The following is a 20524-nucleotide window of genomic DNA, read 5'->3' as shown; positions in this document are numbered from 1 at the left end:
AAAGACAATGTTTTTTTGTACAAATGTAAAGTTTGGTTTCTCAATTATAAGATTGTCCTTAAACCTGGTTTCATATTGATGTTGTCTTTTTCTATCAGAAAAAAAAGGAAATGTTATTAATTAGAAACTTAATAGATTCCAGAATATAAAGACTGTACATTGTAAGAATGCCAGTATTTTTAAATACTCCTCTACAGCTATCACGATAGTCCATACCAAACACAATACGGATGCACCTCTTTTGCAAAATAAAAATTCTGTTCGAATCCACAGAGTTGCCCCAGAATATTATTTCATATGAAATTTGTGACTGGACATAGGCATGGTACGCTGTAAGTGCCGCTTGCCAACCTACACTGCCATGTATTACCCGGAGAGCATAGCTGTATTTACTGACCCCGGTTGCGACCTTCTGCACATGAGCTTTCCAGTTCAGCTTTTGATCCAAAACTACCCCCAGAGAAGACATACTTTCAACCGCTCCCATCACTGTGTTCCCGCATGTGAGTGCAAAGTCTGTTTCCTGTTGTGAAAAATGAACAATCTGTGTCTTTGCAACAGTTAAAATAAGGTTATTTTCAACAAACCAGCCTCCCGATCCATCCAAGGCTTCTTTCATTCTCGCAATACATGCTTCCCGATTGTTCTCACTGAAGTTCAAGGAGGTGTCATCAGCACACTGCACCACATCGACATCAGTGGCGCACACAAGGTCATTTGTATATATTAAAAAAAGGAGTGGTCCCAGGATAGACTCCTGAGGAACACCCCTCTTCAAACACTTCGTTTCTGATGCAAATGTCACCCCCGCGCTATTTGTTTCCATGACCCGTTGCTCCCGTCCCCGGAGGTATGACAGTCCAATGCCACCCCCCTGATACCACATCGTTCAAGTTTTGAGCAAGTACGCCATGGTCCACACTGTCAAAAGCCTTGGATAGATCTAGAAGCATGGTTGCAGTCATCTTCCCATTATTTAAAGACACTAGCATTTGCTCCAAAGCCTGATAAATAGCCCGAACAGTTGATTTATTTTTCCGAAAACCATTTTGTTTATCAGAGATTATATTGTAATGATCAAAAGATCCAATCATCCTTGAACATATAACTCTTTCAAAGATTTTACTTATATTCGAAAGGAGTGATACAGGACAATAGTTGTCAAACTTGTCACCCTCACCTTTTTTATAAATTGGCTTAATAAGAGCTTCTTTCAGTAAGTCTGGATATACCCCTTTTTCAAGCATTAAATTCAGTATATGGGTTAGTGGCAGGGTTATTATGTCTGCCACCTCTCTCAGAATAGACACAGGAATGTTATCATGTCCAACTGATTTCTTATTTTTTAGAGATTTTATTATTCTAATGACTTCATTTTTTGTAACGGGTTCCAAAAAGATACTATTTTGATTAATTCGTATCTTTGAGAACTTTATCGACCCCCCATCCTTAATATCAGGACATATATTAATAAAAAAATCGTTTATAGCATTTAAAATATCCTTTTCAGATTTTTCTGGAAAATGATAATGTGATAAAATAACTTTGTTTTTTACAATTAGGACGAGTTATATTTTTTACTAAGGTGCAAGAAGCTTTTGTCTTATTTTCTGAGGCTTCAATAAAATGTTGACTAGACTAGACTAGATTTTTTTGGCTTTTTTAATAATTTTTTTAAAGATTCCAGTATACTTTCTATAAAATTGAAGTGTGACTTCCCCCCTAATTACTCTTTGATATAGAACCCTTTTATTCCTGCAAGAAACCTTTAGACCTGTTGTTATCCATTTGTTTGATCTGTGCATTGGTTTTTTAATAGTCCTATTTGGACAGGATAAACTTTAAACTAGTTTGTAGAGGTTTATAACCACTATAAATCGATTTAGTTATTAACTGTTAATATCTGTACAACAAAAGATTAAAATTCCTTGGAAATTTCAGAAGATACGGGCATTATATCGATAGGTTGCTGGCAAACGACATATTCTACGTTCTAGATCTTTGGTTGCTGCATATCGATGGGGCGCTAGCTTCACAGATGAAAAAATATCTAGAAAAACAACACCAAGTGGCAACTTCGAATACGTGCATTGTAAACATAGACATATTCTACGTTGCCAAGTTCCTTTTTTTTCATTAATTTTTTTGTCAGGAATCTTTTTTTTATTCTGAAAAATTTGTTGATTACTCTCAAAGTATATATTATTAGTTAGCACATAAACGAAACTTTTAAAGAGTACATTTTTTACCTGTTACAAAATACAACACATCTGTAGTGGATTAAGAAAATGACATATTGAATGAAAAATTGAAAAGTCGATTTGACATCATTGTCTGAGAGATGGTGAACAACCTCGCCTATGGTTTGCAGCTAGGCTTGTTCTAAGCATTCAATGTTCTACGTCCGCACTCGATGAATATCCCAAAATTAATGATTATACGTTCAAGAAAGTCCTAACATTTCCACTAAATAACTAGCACGAGAATTGGAACTGGGTCAGTCTTTAGTAGTAAGGTTTATGAACGCATACAAATTTCCTCCTTTTAAACTAACAACTCAATGGAGAGCATGCAGATAAAAGAATCGAATTTTGCGAATAGTTTATGGAAGTCCTGTTGAAACAGACAATTTTTTTTTCTGATGAGTCAGCGTTTATGCTGAACGGAGAAGGAAGTCGACAAAATTGCAGTTATTGGGCACAAGAAAATCGAGCTAAGAGCAAGTAAATGTTTGGCAGGAATTGTAGGTTAGCAAGTTGTAGGCAAAATTTTCTATAAAGGAAATCTAAATGGAGCGAGATATTTACAGTTTTTACAAGAAGAACTAATTCCAAATCTAGCTGTTCTGTTTCCTGGTCAAATAGAAGCTGATATGCTAAAAAGGAACATCTGGTGAGCGAGATGATGCGCCTCCTCATTTTCCGCGTCTTGTTTGAAACTATCTGGATATTATATTTTCAGGGAGATGGATTGGTAGAAGAGGACCTTTTGAATGGCCACCAAGATCTCCCGATCTAACTCCTTTAGATTTTTGCCTATGGGGATATTTGAAACCCAAAGTTTATGTGTCCAAGCCCGCAATCATTGAGGATTTGAAAACCAGAATAAGGCCTGAGTGTAGATTAATTTCTCCAGAAGTTATCAGTAATATTCAGAACGAATTTCAATCGCCATGCATTACTAAATAGTATCATGTACTACATTATGAACACATCAATAAAAGGAAAAAATTTAAAAGAGTAAATTTTTTTTTTCTTGAAAAGAAGGTGTTTCAATTATCTTGGGAACCATAAATCATGAAAAACTCGACATTCTGCAGTTTTTTAGAAAATCATCGATAACATTATAATATGTATTTCAATTTTAGTTTATTTAATGTCTACATACGTCGTTAAAAATGTTCAAAACGATTTTCAAGTACGTCTAGGATAATATTAAATAGTAAATAGACTACATTTTAATCTTTTGTCAAAAAACAGAATTTATAATTTATATAAAAAAAATTTTTATCTTAATTATCTTGAAAACGGTTATATTACATAAACTTGAAATTTTGCAGCCATGTATTATTTAATGCACTGTAAAAATATGCAATAAACATGAGGTAACTATTTAAAAAAATCGTCGATGACGCCATCTCTTATTTTTGAGACAACCTGTATAATTTTGTTTTCAACAAAAAAGCGCAACTAAAATACTAACCGACGGATCCGAGGATTTTTTTGAGGAAAAAAGAGTATATGAAGTTCTGAATTTATTTCAAGTTACAGACTCACACTGTATATAGGCTCAGCTTTGGGGAGGCTCTCTGGCTAGCTTCTTCGGTTTGGCTGCCTGCAATTGCGTTGGCAGGATGTGGGCAAAATGGATGGGAAGTGGGCATCGCACACAATTAAAAAAGTGAAAGTTCAGTGAAGCCCTAAAAACATACCGTTAGTTTATCTTTTCCTTGACAGCTTCTCTTTGCCTTAATAGCTAAGCGGCTGCTGACCCAAAACAAAATGCAAATCACTTTATACTCCAGAAAGAACATTTCTGATTTTTTACAAATTATAGCAAATCCAAATTTAGAAGAATAATAGAAACTGAATTTAATCACTTTGCCTATGGATGACGCCTTCTTGAATATAAGAAAGTTGAAAAATTAAGCCAACAAATATAACGCTTTATGCCAACTTGATCGTTCAGATGCTTAGATCTGTCGAACTGTAAAACGTGTTCACTTAACAAAGGAACCCAAATGCACATTGCAACATTGGGTTGAAAATAAATTTCAGCGTTACACCAATTGCCCCGAACCCCTCACTTTCCGTATAGTATGTATACTTTTTACTCCAGCGTTTTCAAAATCTTTAGGGGAGTGATTGCCAATGAGAGAGGTCCTTAAGATTTAAACTTGTAGGATATAAAGGCCGAAAATGTATTGATTATTTAACCTGACTGAGGATAGGATGCAACCATAAGTTGAATATTAAATCAAAATTAAGAAAATTACAAGGTAGATATGAAACTATGCATTTTTTATTTCCCAAGTGCCAATGTTTTTTAAATTAGTCATCTATAGTAGATTCGAAGAAATTATCGACAAACAGTTACATTCTTACTGCTTTAAAACAGGATCTTTAAAAGGCTGTTATTACTTTTGAAAAACATCACCAGATAGATCCGGTGCGGATAAAACACAAGTCATTAAACTTAGTCATTTTATCCAGCTGAATCGTTTAATACGCAATCTATACCCTAACACGTGTTACTTAAATAGTTTATTGTATTAGTACTATTTTGTAAATATTTTAAACCTAAGAAACTGTTTAATTTTTCCACTTATACATTATTTAACAATATTTTGTAGGCGAACGGAGGTTAAGGCTCATGATAATTTCCTTGTTTTCTTGAACATGTCTATTTTTTCGCAAATGTAGATCTAATAGGTCTTCCAAAAAATACGTTAAAAAAAGAAGAATTTTCGAAAGCGATTGGAAGATGGAAGAGAGGTCCTATAAATTACAAATGTTTATTAAATATAATGTCCAAAAAAACTTCCGAAACTACAAATATGTCGTCAAGTGGCAGTATAAGCCGCTCAAAAATCCATTTTAAGAAAACTGAAACTTAAAAACAGAATATCATCAAAAAAATAAAGAACATAATATTAAAGAAAATAATTATTTGGTTGAGAGAAAGTATGCCAGCCCAAATTTACACTTTAAAAGGAGTTGAGTAAAATGAGTCCGCAGTGTCCCTATACTTTAAATCTCTATCAATTTTTAAGAAAAAAAAAGCATTATGTTACCATCTACGTCAAGCATTCAAAAATGGATAAGTCAAAATACATTTAAAATTGGGTAGATAATAATCAAGAAAACCTGTCTTAAGCTACAATGTGCAGGATTGGATTAGAGTTTTTAAAAAAATGTTTTAATTGCTTTTGGTGAAGCCTTGTGTATATACTACTTGTATATACACAAGTATGCTGTATGTTTTTTTTCTGTATTGATAAAATGGAAACAAATAATTAAAAATTTTTATTATATAGGGTGTGCCTAAAAATGTGGGAAATCTCTCAGATTCAGGTAGAAAATAAAAATATAATATGGAACTTCTCTAAAAAAATTTCCTATAGGCCCTCCCTACGGCTAAGATACGGCCCCTTACAGACGCCGCTGGAAATCGGTTTTGTTGAATTACTTTTGAAGTACTTAATAAAATTTAATAAACACCTAATTAATATAATAATTTAATAAACATTTAATATAATTTAATAAACATTTTACGTCATCAACACTACTAAGGACCTCTTAAAACGGAGTCCTTAAACACATTAACTTTGTTTATTTTTTTACGGGTAAGAACACTTCACATACTTGTAAAGTAAATTTCCTTTAATTCGCCATTGGGGATACTTAATAGGATTCTTTACGACCTGATTGAAAACTCTTCGATACCACTTATTTGCAACTTCTGGTTCCTGGTTTACATTCAATTTAGCAATCTCTGGCCCATCTCTACTGAGAACATCCCGCACAACATGATCTTGGCCCTTTCTATGAATAACCTCAAAATTGAACTGTTGCAACCCCAATACCCATCTGGCAAGCCGTCCTGTTGGTTCCTTCAGACTATGAATCTATTTCAGACTATGATGATCTGTTATCACTTTAGAGAAGTATCCCTCTAAGTAGGGTCGTAATTTCTCGCAAGCAAATAATAGCCAACAGTTCTCTCTCTGTGGTGGAAAAATTCCTCTCTGTTTTAGACAGAGAGCGAGATATGTAACAGATAACATGTTCACCATTATCAAACTCTTGAGACAGTACAGCAGCGACTCCATACGCTGAGGCATCAGTCTGAACCAAAAAGGGTTTTGAGAAATCAGGACAAGTAAGTACATGAGCGGAAACTAACGAATTTTTGATGTTGTGAAACGAATTTCGACATTCTGGGGTCCAGTTCCACTTTTTCTGTTTACAGTAAGGGGAGAAATAACGGTTGATAATTGGGTAATAAAACGCCTGTACCAGGACGCCATACCGATGACACGTCGGACTTCGGTGGTGTTCTTTCGAAATGTTCAATACGGCTGTCACCTTATCCGGGTCGACATAAAGTTTATCTTTATCAACAACATATCCTAAATACTTAAGTTCGGATCGACAAAATTACCTCATCTAAATAAACAAAGACATGTGACTCCAAATCAGCTCCCAATACGGTATCTACCAATCGCTGCCAAGTTGCAGGGGCATTCGTCAATCCAAATGGCATGCTCTTAAACCGATACAGGTCGACGTCGATACAAGTCCCCGACCAGGAGACTTTCTCGATTCTATATCGAGAGACTGAAAAACTTGTTTTATCACGTGAATGTTTGTCAACCTTGATTTGCCAGTATGCAGAGTTGACATCTAACGAAGTAAGATACTTTGCATTTCTTAATTTATCCAAAATACTATCAATGAAAGGGATCGGATAAGCATCCTTAGCCGTAACAGAATTTAGTTTTCGATAGTCCAAAATCTTCATTTACCATTACCTTTCGGTACTATTATGGCAGGGAAAGACCAGGCAGATTGTGATGGTTTGATAATGTGGAGTTGCAGCATGTAATCAACCTCCTCATCGATAATCTTTAGAGTGGCGGGTGAGTATCTATAAGGGCCCAAACGAATGGGTTGGGCATTACCAGTATTAATCTGATGCTTCACTAAATCTGTTCGACCAAGCTTACCACCCATTAAAGAAAAGTATTTTGAAGTCAATTTGTCCAAGGCGGATCGCTGTTCTGGGGTTAAAGTTTCCTGGGGAATAATGGCTTCAGTGATGCAGACTTCCTGAGATGGCTCACCAAAACACCAACAACCATTTTGCAAATCAGGAACGACAGCAATAGTTTTCCAAAAATCGGTACCCAATATCAAAGGACAACTCAATTTCTCCACTACCAAAACATTGCAAACCGCTACCTTATCATACAAAGCAATAGGTAAGTTAATTGCGCTAATCACCTTACTAGGACTATGATCTCCAAAATTGCACTGAGAAAAAGGTGACGATAACAATTGTATATCTGACCGTTGTAATATGTTCCATATGCTTTAACCAATAGCAGTAACATCCGCTCCAGAATCCATTAAGCCAATAAATTTCATACCAAATATCGAGACTTTGAGATGAGGACGATCATCGTCATTGCACTGCGCGCAGGCGTAATCTAGAATAGGGGAGCTGGGGTTACTAGTCGAGACCTTAGGAATCGAACTGATCTCTCGACTAACTAATAGTTCGCCCTTGGGTTTCCCGACCTATTACAATTTGGGCATGAACGGGTAGTCACATTGTCCCGACCGCAACGGAAACAGTGTCGACCAAAGAGTTGTGGATAAGTACTACTCAAATGGCCAGTACTACGACAATTCCAACAAACCACCGGCCCACGAGAATTCTGAAGGTGCGGTGAAGAATTCATTGTATGTACAAGAGGGTTTCTTGGTCGCTGATACATCAACTCAGGCTCGGCGACATTAGGGTTTACTGGAGGAGGTTGCATGCGTTGAGTTCGCAACTTGATGTTCTCGATCTCTTGTGCTGCAAGTGCAAGTTGGTTTTGCAATGAGGGGAGCAGATTTTAGCATATAATGCGAAGTTGCATTTCCGCGGATGGAGGTTCACGTAACTTTCGAAACAAGTTTCGCATTTGGGCAATAAAGATTACCGACTTTTCCACTGGACCTTGTCTCCTATTCCTTGTATCACAAATATCCTCTAATGTAAACCTAAGTTTACATCACAATACACAATACATACAGGGGACTAGTATGAGGACTGGTTTGTGTTATTGGCGGAGATATTTTTGGGAAAAATGGATATAAATAAATTGGAGCTGGACTATGAGACCACTGACCATACAGAGAACCCACGAAGCCGGCCTGATAGGTTCTTCTTTTTATCATTTAATTTAACAGGGTTTCTGGAACCTATTATCAGATCTAGGGAGTTGTTCTTGTTGTTTAAAACCTAAAAATCAAGACTGTCGAACAAACTCAACTCACTAGAAATAGTCCCTGTAAACCGGTTAGTCTTGCCGGACTATTATTTATGACATAACAAAGGGCGAACTAGGTTGCATATTATAATGTTTAAATTTTTAATACTCTTATGATAAAGACTCTGAATGAAATAATAAACATGGATAACTAGAACCTGGAAGTAAAGAAAGGCACTCTGTTCATTATCGACAAAATGAACATAAATGTTTTGGAGAAAAAAAAATGTAATTAAAAAGAACCATGATATGTTCTTTTTTCAGCGATGCGACAGTTATTCAACATTATAACAACAGAGAAGTTCCATTTTAAGTTGTTTACTCTGAAAAAGTACATATTTTGTACATTGTACAAAATGCAGTGTGGTTCTTAAAAAAAATCACCATTCTTGGAAATCTTTCTATGGCTCACAATAAACAAATACCTATTTTTCAAAATTTTTTTGCCTTCTTTCACGTTGTTAATACATTGATCCTTTATTTCGATAATAATTTAGTGGTTTTTGGATTTCGTGATAAATTTAATTTGAATTAAGTCAAAATCTGGAAGCCACGTTTATTGAGTATGCAGACCTGAATCTTATGTATGGTCTTGCATCTTGCAATGCATTGGAAGCAAAAAGGTTGTATGAAGAAAGATTTCCTAATCACACTATTCCAAATCAAAAGACATTTCAACGAATTGACTAACGTCTAAGGAAAACTGGTAGGCGATTCCAATTATTAAGGTTATATAGACTTTATTTATTGTAATTTTAGGAAGTTTTGTGAAAAAAGTACTGATGTTGTTGTTATACTCATATCATCTACAAAAATTTCATGAACTAACTATTGAAGATTTTCCTTGTAGAATACAGTTCGCGAACTGGCTATTAGATCAGCAACGAACTAATCCAAACTTCATTAACATTACTCTTTTTACCGATGAAGCAGGGTTTGTCAAAAATAGTGTCGTGCGCGTTATTTAAATTACTCGCATATATGGGCTTATTAAAATCCTCATGCCGTTGTCGTTTTTCATCATTAACATCAGTTCCAATCAATTAATATTTGGGAATGAATCATTAGCAATTTTTTGATTGGGCCATTCGTATTTCCCGCCACGATTGAATGGAGAACTTTATTTGGAGTTTCTTCAGAACAATTTTCTGGATTTAATACAGCCCCACCTCATTTCAGCGTTTCTGTAAGTAACCACCTGAATAACGTTTTTCCAAACCGTTGGATAGGGAGAGGAGGATACATTGCCTGGTCTCCTCGGTCTCCCGATCTAACGCCATTGGATTTTTACCTATGAGGTCACTTCAGAACCTTGGTGTATTGAACTCCTGTCGATAGCGGAGCGTCGTAGCGGCATTTTACAAGATATTTTGTTTCATACACAATTTCCAAATGTGTTTTCTAAATCAAAAATATTTCAATACTTTACTACTTTTCAATACTACAGAAAACTGTTTTATAGAACACTGAAACCTTGCGATCTTACTGGAACACCCTATCCCAACTGAAAGGTCGCTGGTTCAATTGGACCAATAAAACACTTTTTCACTTAAAATGTTTACTAATTATATTAATATTAGATATTCAAGGAAATAACGGAGATCGGGAGTCAACCGATTTCAGTAAGACTAAAAAATAAGAACGAGAGACGTGACCAACATTATGAAAGGCGAAGAGCAACTGACCTCTATTTTTACAGACGCCACTAAAAAGCACCCGATTCCCGTCACCATTCGGCTATTTAAATATTGTGTGAATGGCGGGATTGGCGGGCAACCAACAAAAGAGCAATGTTTGCTGCTAAAAGCAACGGTTTCTGGCAATAAGAATTAATGTAAATAATAATTAATGGAATAATAATTTAATTAAAATAAAAAATAGCGCTTCCGGAATAATAATAATTATTGATTCTTTAAATAATAAATTAAATATAAATAAAGGATGCAAACAAGAAAATTGAATTATTAATTTTATACATAATACCCTAATGTAAGTATCAAAAAAATGCAGTTTGGTTGAATGATCCAATGAAATGGAAATTGAATTTTTTTTTTTGAATAAATATTTTTAAAAATGTCCTTGGGCGGACATGGATTTATTTGATTTTGGATAATATTTAAAATTACTACAGTTTATTTTTGAGAAAGTGTTATTTGAAAAAATTATTTTTCTACTACCTTATAAGAAAATTTTTAATTTTATTTCCCTGCATAATTTATTTTTTTTATTTGACTATATCTTGCTTATTTTTTATAAAATTAATTTTTTACTATTGCGGAGGGTTGTTGGATGGGGTCAGAAATAAAACAGAAACCTGTTTACCTAAATGTCGAACGTATAGATACATACATCATCTTCCTGATCTACTAATCCTTAACTTATCAACATAACATTGAATCATAAAAATTAAATAAACAAACGCTCGGAAGAATAACAACATTTGTTTCTTGGCTTATTGTTGATTCTAGTTTGCCCACAATAACACCTACAAATTAACCCATGTTAAAAATAATTATACGCTTCTATTATAAATGTGGTTTAATTATAACTTAAGAAACCTAGACTTAGGTAAGAGGTGTAATGTATAAAAAATTAATTTTATATTGTTTTTTTTTATAAAATTTTTTTTAACGGATTGTAATTTTAACTGTGTCGTGGTTTTTGTTGTTTTAATTTTTGTACACTTAAAGAACATTTATTTTAATAGTGTTTTTTATGTACTTGAAATTACTGTTTTATCTCTGTAATTACTTGAACCTATTTCAGTGTCCTGAGGATGACTGAAGTCGAAACGTCGACATTTCGGTAAACAGGTTTCTGTTTTATTTCTGACCCCACCCAACAACCCTCCGCAATATTGAAGATATTGGGTCACAAACACGAAACTGAAAATTAATTTTTTACATTAAATTGTGCTTATTAATAAGAATGAAAGTAGAAAATGAAGTACTGTAGGAGCAATGTCATTTCCTCACTGTGGATGCTTTTGCTGGATCAAACTTCATCCACTTAAGGAAACTATGCACTTTGCTCCATTTTGTTATACAAATAACTATAATTTTTTTAAGTTCTCTATATGTGGACATATCAAAAGGAAAAGCCCAACTTAAACAATAGGGTATTGGATATTTTAAAAAAATAAATAAATGGAAAACAAAATTTATAAAACATTGTACAAAATTTATAAAATATTGTTATAGTATTGTACTTTAATTTTAATCTTAAATATTATTAATCTTTCTGAAATAAGTACCTATTTTTTAAATAACTTTATACCTAGGTAGAGAGGTAATTTTGGTAAGTGGAAACACAATGGATTTAATTAGTTATACTGTTATATAAATGTACCATATATTAAAAGTTTTATTTTATAAATGCTGCAAAGACATGTATATGACTGACTTGAAAAGAAACTTAAATAGCTAAAATATTAATTTACAATTCGCAGTTTCGATTAATACTCATAAGAAGAAACTGCAAGAAACTTATGAGATAGGTAATGTTTTTTGAAATATTTGCCTAAAACTTACATAAAAAATTATAATACACACATACATAAATACTTAAACTTATAAAAATATACCTACTCTTATATAAAAAAAATACTAATAAATAGAAAAAAAATACACAATTTATTATTTTTATTTACTGCTCCTTCTTCTTCTTTGATGGAAAATAAACTTGTTTGTCCATTTTTTGTTTACTTGTATTTGCCTTATTTATTTGTTCCATCATGGATGTCAGTTGTCTCATGCACCTAGACATTTACAGGTATATGTTAATACATCTTATATAATTTTATAAAAAGGTAACTTACTTATCATAAGTTTCATCATTTAAAGATCTTAAAAAGTTTGATACACTTTCAATTTCAATTTCTCTTGTTGATTGCTTGTTCGATCGTTGTACTGCTACTTGTTAATTTTCAGTCGTCTTCTCATTAACAAAAGTTTCAATTTCTAGACTATGGCTAGCTTCAATATTATTGGAAGAACATTCCCCAAAGAGTTCACCTAAAACAAAATCCTTTGCTCACACACCTTAAAGACAATACAAAAATAAGGCTTACAGCCATGCTACTGGTGATCATCCAGGCCCCTTGTGTGGATACCGTAAAGGACTATATAATGTTACCTGCACCAGCTACACATTAAGTATATGTTTAACAATCTTTCACTAAATAGTACAATGAATATGTACAGTATGTAATAAATACTTTGCTAGAATTGAAATTGCTACAAATTTACCTCTAAAATCGCTTCGATTGCAACAATATACTTTTTCAATCTTGTCTTCAATTTTTCTTGTGAGAACGAGTGCATAGTTTGTGCTTATTTTATGCTCTCTCAACCATTCCTCAAATCTTTCTTAGCTGGAAAAATGGAAAGTTGAGGACTCTATTTTGATATCATGACTTACCTGTAAATGAGCTTCAAGTCTTTGATAAGTCTCACAAGAATACTTAATCTCTTTGCATAAGGGACAAGAAATCTGTGACTTTGGGTTATCTGGGAGCTGCTGCTTATGAATAACTTTAATATGTTTGTTCTTAGCTAAAATGGAAGAAAACATTTTATTGCATAAGTGGCTCATATTTTTGTTGATAGTTTGGTCCTGATTCTGATGGTTTGATAGGGCCGTCCATCTTTACAGCTAAAATCGCTGAATTGGAATTATAATTATAATTATATATATTATTGGAATTATAATACAGCTTTTCAGGTATTATTTTAAAACACTATAAGCAACAATATGGTCAATATTTCACAAAGAAACAAAGGAAAGTCTAGTATAATCGCAATAATCGTTCAAATTAGTTGGAACTTTTTTACGAAAGTAAACAACCAACAAACGCAAAAAAAGCGGGAACGCGGGAACATTTGTGTCGTTATTCTTGTCATTCACGTCAAACGACCGAATTTTTCTCCGAACATACACGATCACCGGCGGGAATCGGGTGCTTTTTAGTGGCGTCTCTATTTTTACCCCTCTTAATAGCCAAAAATAAATCACATAAACGTTAAAGAATAGTGCGATGGTTTCCAAGAAGTATAATAAATTATGGTTTTGTTAGGGTTAAAGTTGGCCTATAAGAAATTGTCTTATTGGTCGGTTATTAGCCGGCTTTTAAATTGGAAATCCAAACACCAAGTATAAGCCTCTCAACTGATATATCTTTCTTGAATATTGTGAGGACACTCTCACAGGCCTATGTTAAGCGCAAAAATTTCTGTTATGGAGACTTACAAATGCAAGAGTACATAACATACGAATGTCGGATCTTTTTACATTAATATATGTAAAACTGCGTCCTTCAAGGGAAAATCCGAATCCATTTCACTTACCTTTATATCATTTAAGATAAATTATGCGCAGTTCAATAATGATTTAATTAATTTTTCCTTAATAAATAAAACGAAACATCAATTTCATCATTCAGAAGATTGCGTGACCCACACTAATATTAAGGTTATACAAAAGTTGCAAAACTCTTGCTTATGCCGTATCTCCCATCTTTGAAATCAAATACAGAATCTTTTTTGCTCACATTTTGCTAAAGCACATACATATTAGTTCGGCTGGATTAATCGGCTACTAAAACTTCTGTTTACAAAAAGGACATTTTTACAAGGATAAATTTTAGTATTTTACTAGCTCGTAAACCTATTGGTAAATTTGTATCGTTATATCAATTAGCTTTTAACCTATCATTACCTAACTGACAGTTTTTCGGCAATACCGCACTGAAAAGACCATTCAGTAAAGAAGAACGAGGCACAAATGAGGAGATTTCGTGGTTATGTTCGGTTGCGAGAAAATAATGTAATTGCTAGTACAAGTATTGAAGGTCTTTCTTTCATATTTGATGATGACAGTATGTATAATACCTATAATCTGTATTATTGTAACTTCTAATTGATAGCAGTGTAAATTTTATGTTTATAAGACATTTTCAAAATATTAACTGAAGATTTTAAATTGAAGTTTCAGGTGTTATGGACTTAACTTAAGTTATGAGGTTTCTGATAACTGCCAGAGACATAAATACTAATAAAGAGACAATATATTGAACTATACTAAAATATTGAGAAGAGATAGATTAAAAATGTAATATTAACCAAAATGTAGGCCTCAAATCCTAAAATCATTAAAATTGAAATATTTCTTATTTAAATGTGTTGGAGTAAACTTGAAACACCTATGATACATATTATTTTATTGCTAAATAATTACATTTCTTTAATTTTTCTGATTGATAACAAGTGTAAGCATTAATGTTTAAGTAGAGTCAAAAACTTAACTCAATCAGCTTCATGTTTCATTCACTAAAAAAGAACAACAAGATAATATGGATAAGAAAAATAAATTTAAAGTTCTTAAAGCGGAGCAGCAGCTTACCTAGATGGAGAAATAAAAAATAATGAGAAAAGTTCAAGTAACTTTTACAATCAATGTGTAGTTGTAGTTTATAGTATATTAAGTTGCTAGTTATAGATATTAAATTACTAATTAATGTATATTAAGCTTTTTTAACTTATATTATATTTCTACAACCTATGCCAAAGCCCTTACCTCAAAGATATCTGAAATTTTTCTCATGGTAAGTTAAAACATTTTTTGACTTTTATGTTATTATTAATGATTTGTTTTAAAAAGTAATGTTAAATATTTAGAAATTAATATATATTTTTTTATATTGAGATTTTACTTCCCACAAGTTGATTTATTTATTACCGGATAATAATTAATTCATTTCAGTTATTTGGACGAGCTTTTTTTCATAAATGCACATCAACAAAAATAATGTTAAATATACATAAATACACAAATAATATTAAAAAAGAAAAGTATTTATATTAGGCATTGTTTTTGGTAGATGGGTGCATTAAGACGAACAGCGGGAAACTAAAATAAATCCCCCCCATGCTCTAACTCGTTAACTTGTAGTAGTATAAAGTAATTTATAAATTCAATTTTATTGAAGGCATCAATAATTAGCTATATTTTAAATATATGACCATACCTATTATCTCTATTTTCCATGGGTTGTGCCCATCATTGATGTAACCTCCTAAATTTTCGATTGGGGGTACAATCAACAATCAACTGGGGTTAGTTCCTCATTTAACTGCAAAGCTAAGTCGTGTACAACTGCGGTAGCCACAATACGATCTTGTACTGTCTGCCTTTTGACTCGCATTCCCAGGGATATTATGAAAAACCTTTTTCAAACTCCTGAAATTGAATACACCATGATTCTTTTTTTGTAATCGACAAATACCTTGACTACAGGATCTATGATTGTCTCAACTAAATTTCTAGTTCTTATTAGTTAGTTCTTCCCCTCTGTTTTTGTTCCAATAATGGAGTAATTAAATAATTAAAGCATCCATTGCCTTCAATCAACAAACTCTCACTACTCCACTGTCAAATATTGTTTTCAATCTTGATGAAGTGATGTAGAACCACAGTTTTCTATGATCACAAGCTATTTGAACGTTCAGTGAGAAATGCCCTTTTCTTTTCTGAAATTATTTTGCCATAGGACCGCCAAGTGACTCTATGTTCTCGAATGTGGGTCCATTTGGCTATGGCAACTCTAGGAAATGATGCTGTATTATAGAATACTTGGCTGACCTCTTTAATTTTTCTCCTTCAGGTAAAGAGTAATACTGCTCTATTTTTTACATATAGCAACTCTCCTTACTGTTGATGATAAACAGTTGTTTCATGTACATTAGCAAAGTCTCCCATTATTTTAAGGAAACTTCCATAAGAAAAAAAGTTTAATGTGAATAAAAGTTGTTCGACTGGACTACCAACAAGATTACTAAAATAAATTAAAATAATCATTATCTAGTTGAAACATTCCCATCAATAATATAATATTTCATATCTGACCTGTCCAATTTATTTTTAGATAATATAAAACAATTATTTAGTACCTGGTATATACAAGCTTTATAATTATCGATATTATTTTTATTTCCTATAACATTAGACTCATTAGAATTGCATTTTTGCCTCAGTTAAATGACGTCTCATCTCAAATGACGAAGACTGTCCCTTATTGTATTGGCTGTATTAGTAAAGTGTCATAAAATTCTTCAATTCTCACCATTCTCATCAGGGGAAATTCACGTTTTTTCAGTCAAATTAGCATATCAATGTTAATTTAATGTTAATATTAGGTTAAATTTGGATTCTAGAAGAATTTGGATCTGGAAGATTACTTTGACTTTATTTCTCGCTTTTTTCAAATGGAACACCCATTTAATGAAGAATTAATAAATGAACATTTTTTATAATGTAAATATATCTTTAGTAGTTTTTAATATATTCACGCTAATTAATTATCTATAAGATATAGATATAAAATTTTTGAAGAAGAACGAGTAAGGAAATCTGCATTCGAAACAAAATAAATATTTTAATATCTATTTTGTTTCAAATATTCCGTTGATTCATGTCAATTTTCTGGTTACTAAGGAGTCTAATTATTATTGATTTTAAATATAATTTGGAAATGGTAAGTAAATTAAATTCTTGGAATAATAATTCAGTACGATTCATTATATTTTTTTAAAGAGATATCTTTTTTTTTTTCGTCCAACGCATGGTTTTACTTCCCTATAAATCTGATGCGGTGTGAAAATGTGTGTTTGTCAATTGCAAGCAAATTAAGATTTATTACAAGAAGTATGAAAAGTTAAAAAATTTAAATAATTTAAGAAATATTCATGTTTTTAACGCGTTTAAAAAGTAAATGGGAGTAAAAAAGTGCCCTAACGCGTCTTTATTTAAAGCAAATAAAATCGCGGAGTCGTCTATGCATGTTTCTTATTGCTCGTTGCCCATAGCAACGAGCTGTGATTTTAAGTATCAAATTTTTCCTTTATCTAGTTATGTATGAATAAATGACGTTTTTATACATAAACTCAATGATGGCAATAGCTGTTGTCTTAAAAAGTAAGTTGTTGGTGTTAAAAACCATTCAAAAAAACGAGTTTTATTTAATTTTATGAAACTAAGCTTAAATGAACGGCTCAAATGTATTTTATCTTAATTACATTGATTACAAAAATTGTTGAAAATGGCCACTTTCAGTAAGTAGGCATGCTTCCGCTCGTCTACGCATGGAATTACGCACACGTTCGAATATTCCAGGCGTATTTCGTATAGTTTCACACGAGGCCGGTTCCTTTCCTATTCGGTCTCTTAAATTTTCTAGACTATTTACGGCAGTTTTATAAACTAGAGTTTTAACGTGCCCCCATAAAAAGAAACCTAATCTATTGAGATCTGGGGATCTTGCTGGCCATTCTTGTGGTCCTCCGCGACCTATCCATCGATTCAGATAAACCATATTTAAATACTCAAAACTCAAATATTTATTTCCATAGACTCGTACAAATTAGTATCGGATAATGTCAAAAAATAACATTATAAGACCTAAACATACAACTCTTAAAAAGGCCTTAAGAAAAAACAATAAAAAATCTACAATTAACTAAAGACTAAGTAGAAAAAAGACTTAACTAAGACAAACAAATACGAATTATGGGGGTAAGGATGAGACGCTGCAATTTAAACATTCTGTTACCGTATAAAAGGAATTTTGAATTAAAATTCTTTTCAATGAAGCTTTGAAATTATTAACCTTCTCAATTTTTTTTATTTCAATGGGAAGATGATTGTATAATTTAATTGGTGAAACTACGGGGCTGTTTGCCACTTTGGTTAATTTATGTTTGGGTAAATCCAAATTTAAGTTAACCCTGAGTTCATAGTGGGTACCTCTAGACAAAGAATAATCAGACAGGTTACGCTTTATATGCATGACCGAGTTGAAAATAAATAGGCAAGGAAATCGCATAATTTTCAAGTCTGGAAATTGTGTTCTACAAGAAAATGTATAAGGCTTAAATAAAATAGTTCTAATTATTTTTTTCTGGGCCGTAAGAACCTCACCGCTTCAAGAACAGTTACCCCAACACATTATGTCATATGACAAACATGACTGGACATAACCATAGTAATAAAGAAGTATCAGGCCAATATCGACTTTATTACGTAACTGTCAGATCACATAGGCATAAATTGATAATTTCTTTAAAACCATATCTACATGATAAGACCAACTAAGATGTTCGTCGATTTATATTCCTAAGTAGTTGACAACCTTATTTTGTTCTATGATTTTGTTATGCATTTTAACAAGTAAGCTTTTATTCAAATCGGTAAGACTAAAAAAAAAAATTCAGTTTTTGACTCATTAAGTACTAGGCTGTTCCTGCTACTGATACTTCAGATCATTCGGTCAACTACCCCGGTTGAACTTCTAGATAGTTCTTCTAAATCACCACTCGACGTTGATATAAAAGCATCATCTGCAAATGCAGCTATATGGTTGCCAGGAAATTCGTCCAAGATGCTATCAAAAAATATAACAAATTACAGTGGCCCCAAAATGCTACCCTGTGGGACACCACTAACAACTGGTAGGGACTCAGACGCAACTGAAACATTTACATTCTTTAATATCTACTGGTCAAGTAGGATTTAATCCATTTCTGGCCAAGACCACGCATACCACAGTCATTAAGTAGAAAAGACTCCAAACGTTTAGAGAAACACTTTTTAAAAACTTTCGAAAACACCGATAAGAGTAAAATTCCTCGATAATCAGATGCTTATCACCTCGTTTATGGATAGGGACAACAAGAGAGTTCTTCAGAGCCGAAGGAAATGACCCCTCCTGAAATGACAGATAAACAAGATATGTAATCGGTGTCACCAAAAATTCAAGGACGTGTTTAATAAGAGAGCAGGGAATTTCATCATCACCAGCCGAGTCTTTGTTAGTGACAGATAAGATAATTTCGCGTATTTCACTTTCATCATACGAACATAAGAATAATGAATTTAAAATTATTTTATTATTTAATGTTTTTGGCGATTTATTTGTTAAGGCTAAATTCCTATTATTTACAATTTTGTTTAGAGACTCAATAAAAAAAATATTAAAAACTTCAGTGGCTTCCTGCATATCGCTAAAATTAGAACTGTTTTCGTTAATAAAATATTCCGGTTGTTTGGCATATTCCTTTATATTTTTATTTGGAAATTATTATTTATATTATTATTAAAGTTCATTATAATAGGTACGTTTGGCTATTTTGGTTTTTAAAAAATGTTGTTTTTTTTTAATATGTTATATTTCTTTAAAATATTTTCTTTATGTGTGTTATATTTATAGCTCTTAAACAAATCTCTTAAAAATTGACCTTCATTAATCAAATCTTCTGTCATCCACGGCCTGCGGGTGTTTCGACTTTTAGGATAGCACCCCTTCAAAGGAAAGGAATCATACAGCAAACTGAAAAGTGTTAAAAAAACTGTCAAACTCAGAACCTAAGGAGGATCCATTACAATAATATATTATATATGCTCAATAATAGTTTTATGCAACCCAAAACCCGAGAAAACATTTAAAATTTTCAAGGAATTTTTACAGGACGGATCTTCAAAATGTACATTAAAGTCGCCACATATAATAGCCAAAGTGGTGGGCTTAATAACTTCGTTTAATAATCCCTCCAAAATATTTACATAATTATCAATACTCTCAGAGGGTGATCGATATATACAACCAATAAGATATTTCTGATTATTAATTTTTAAATTAGAAAACGTAAATTCAATAGTCTTTTGTACATAATCTGAGGAAACTTCACATTCATTAAAACTGAGATCCTTGCGGATATAAATTGCAACGCCCCCACCTCTCATATCAAAGCGTGAAAAGTAAGAGGCTAAAAAATAACCTTCAATACGAAGTAAATTTATATCTAGAAAAAAAGTTTGAGATTTATTTGAATTACACCAGGTTTCAGAAATACAAACCGCTTGAGGAAGATTTACTGAATTTAGGAAATTTTCAAGCTCTAATACTTTATTTCTTAAACTTCGAATGTTAAT

The 20524-nt window shown here is 32.5% G+C and overlaps 1 protein-coding gene and 1 long non-coding RNA gene across 3 annotated transcripts in view; one reads left to right on the top strand and one right to left on the bottom strand.

Moving 5' to 3' along the window:
• LOC126749097 (furin-like protease 1) overlaps positions 1 to 20524 on the top strand; it is a 152309-nt gene that overhangs the window by 35833 nt on the left and 95952 nt on the right. The window lies entirely within an intron of this gene.
• Positions 12162 to 12644, bottom strand: LOC126749105 (uncharacterized). The gene is made up of 3 exons (XR_007664882.1): positions 12612 to 12644; positions 12360 to 12555; positions 12162 to 12299 (listed from the first exon to the last, which is right to left on the bottom strand). It is a non-coding gene; the product is annotated as an uncharacterized LOC126749105 (long non-coding RNA).

This window comes from Anthonomus grandis, chromosome 22 (assembly GCF_022605725.1).
Source record: "Anthonomus grandis grandis chromosome 22, icAntGran1.3, whole genome shotgun sequence".
Classification (NCBI taxonomy): Eukaryota; Metazoa; Arthropoda; class Insecta; order Coleoptera; family Curculionidae; genus Anthonomus; species Anthonomus grandis.
This window is presented reverse-complemented; position numbering and strand designations above follow the sequence as displayed.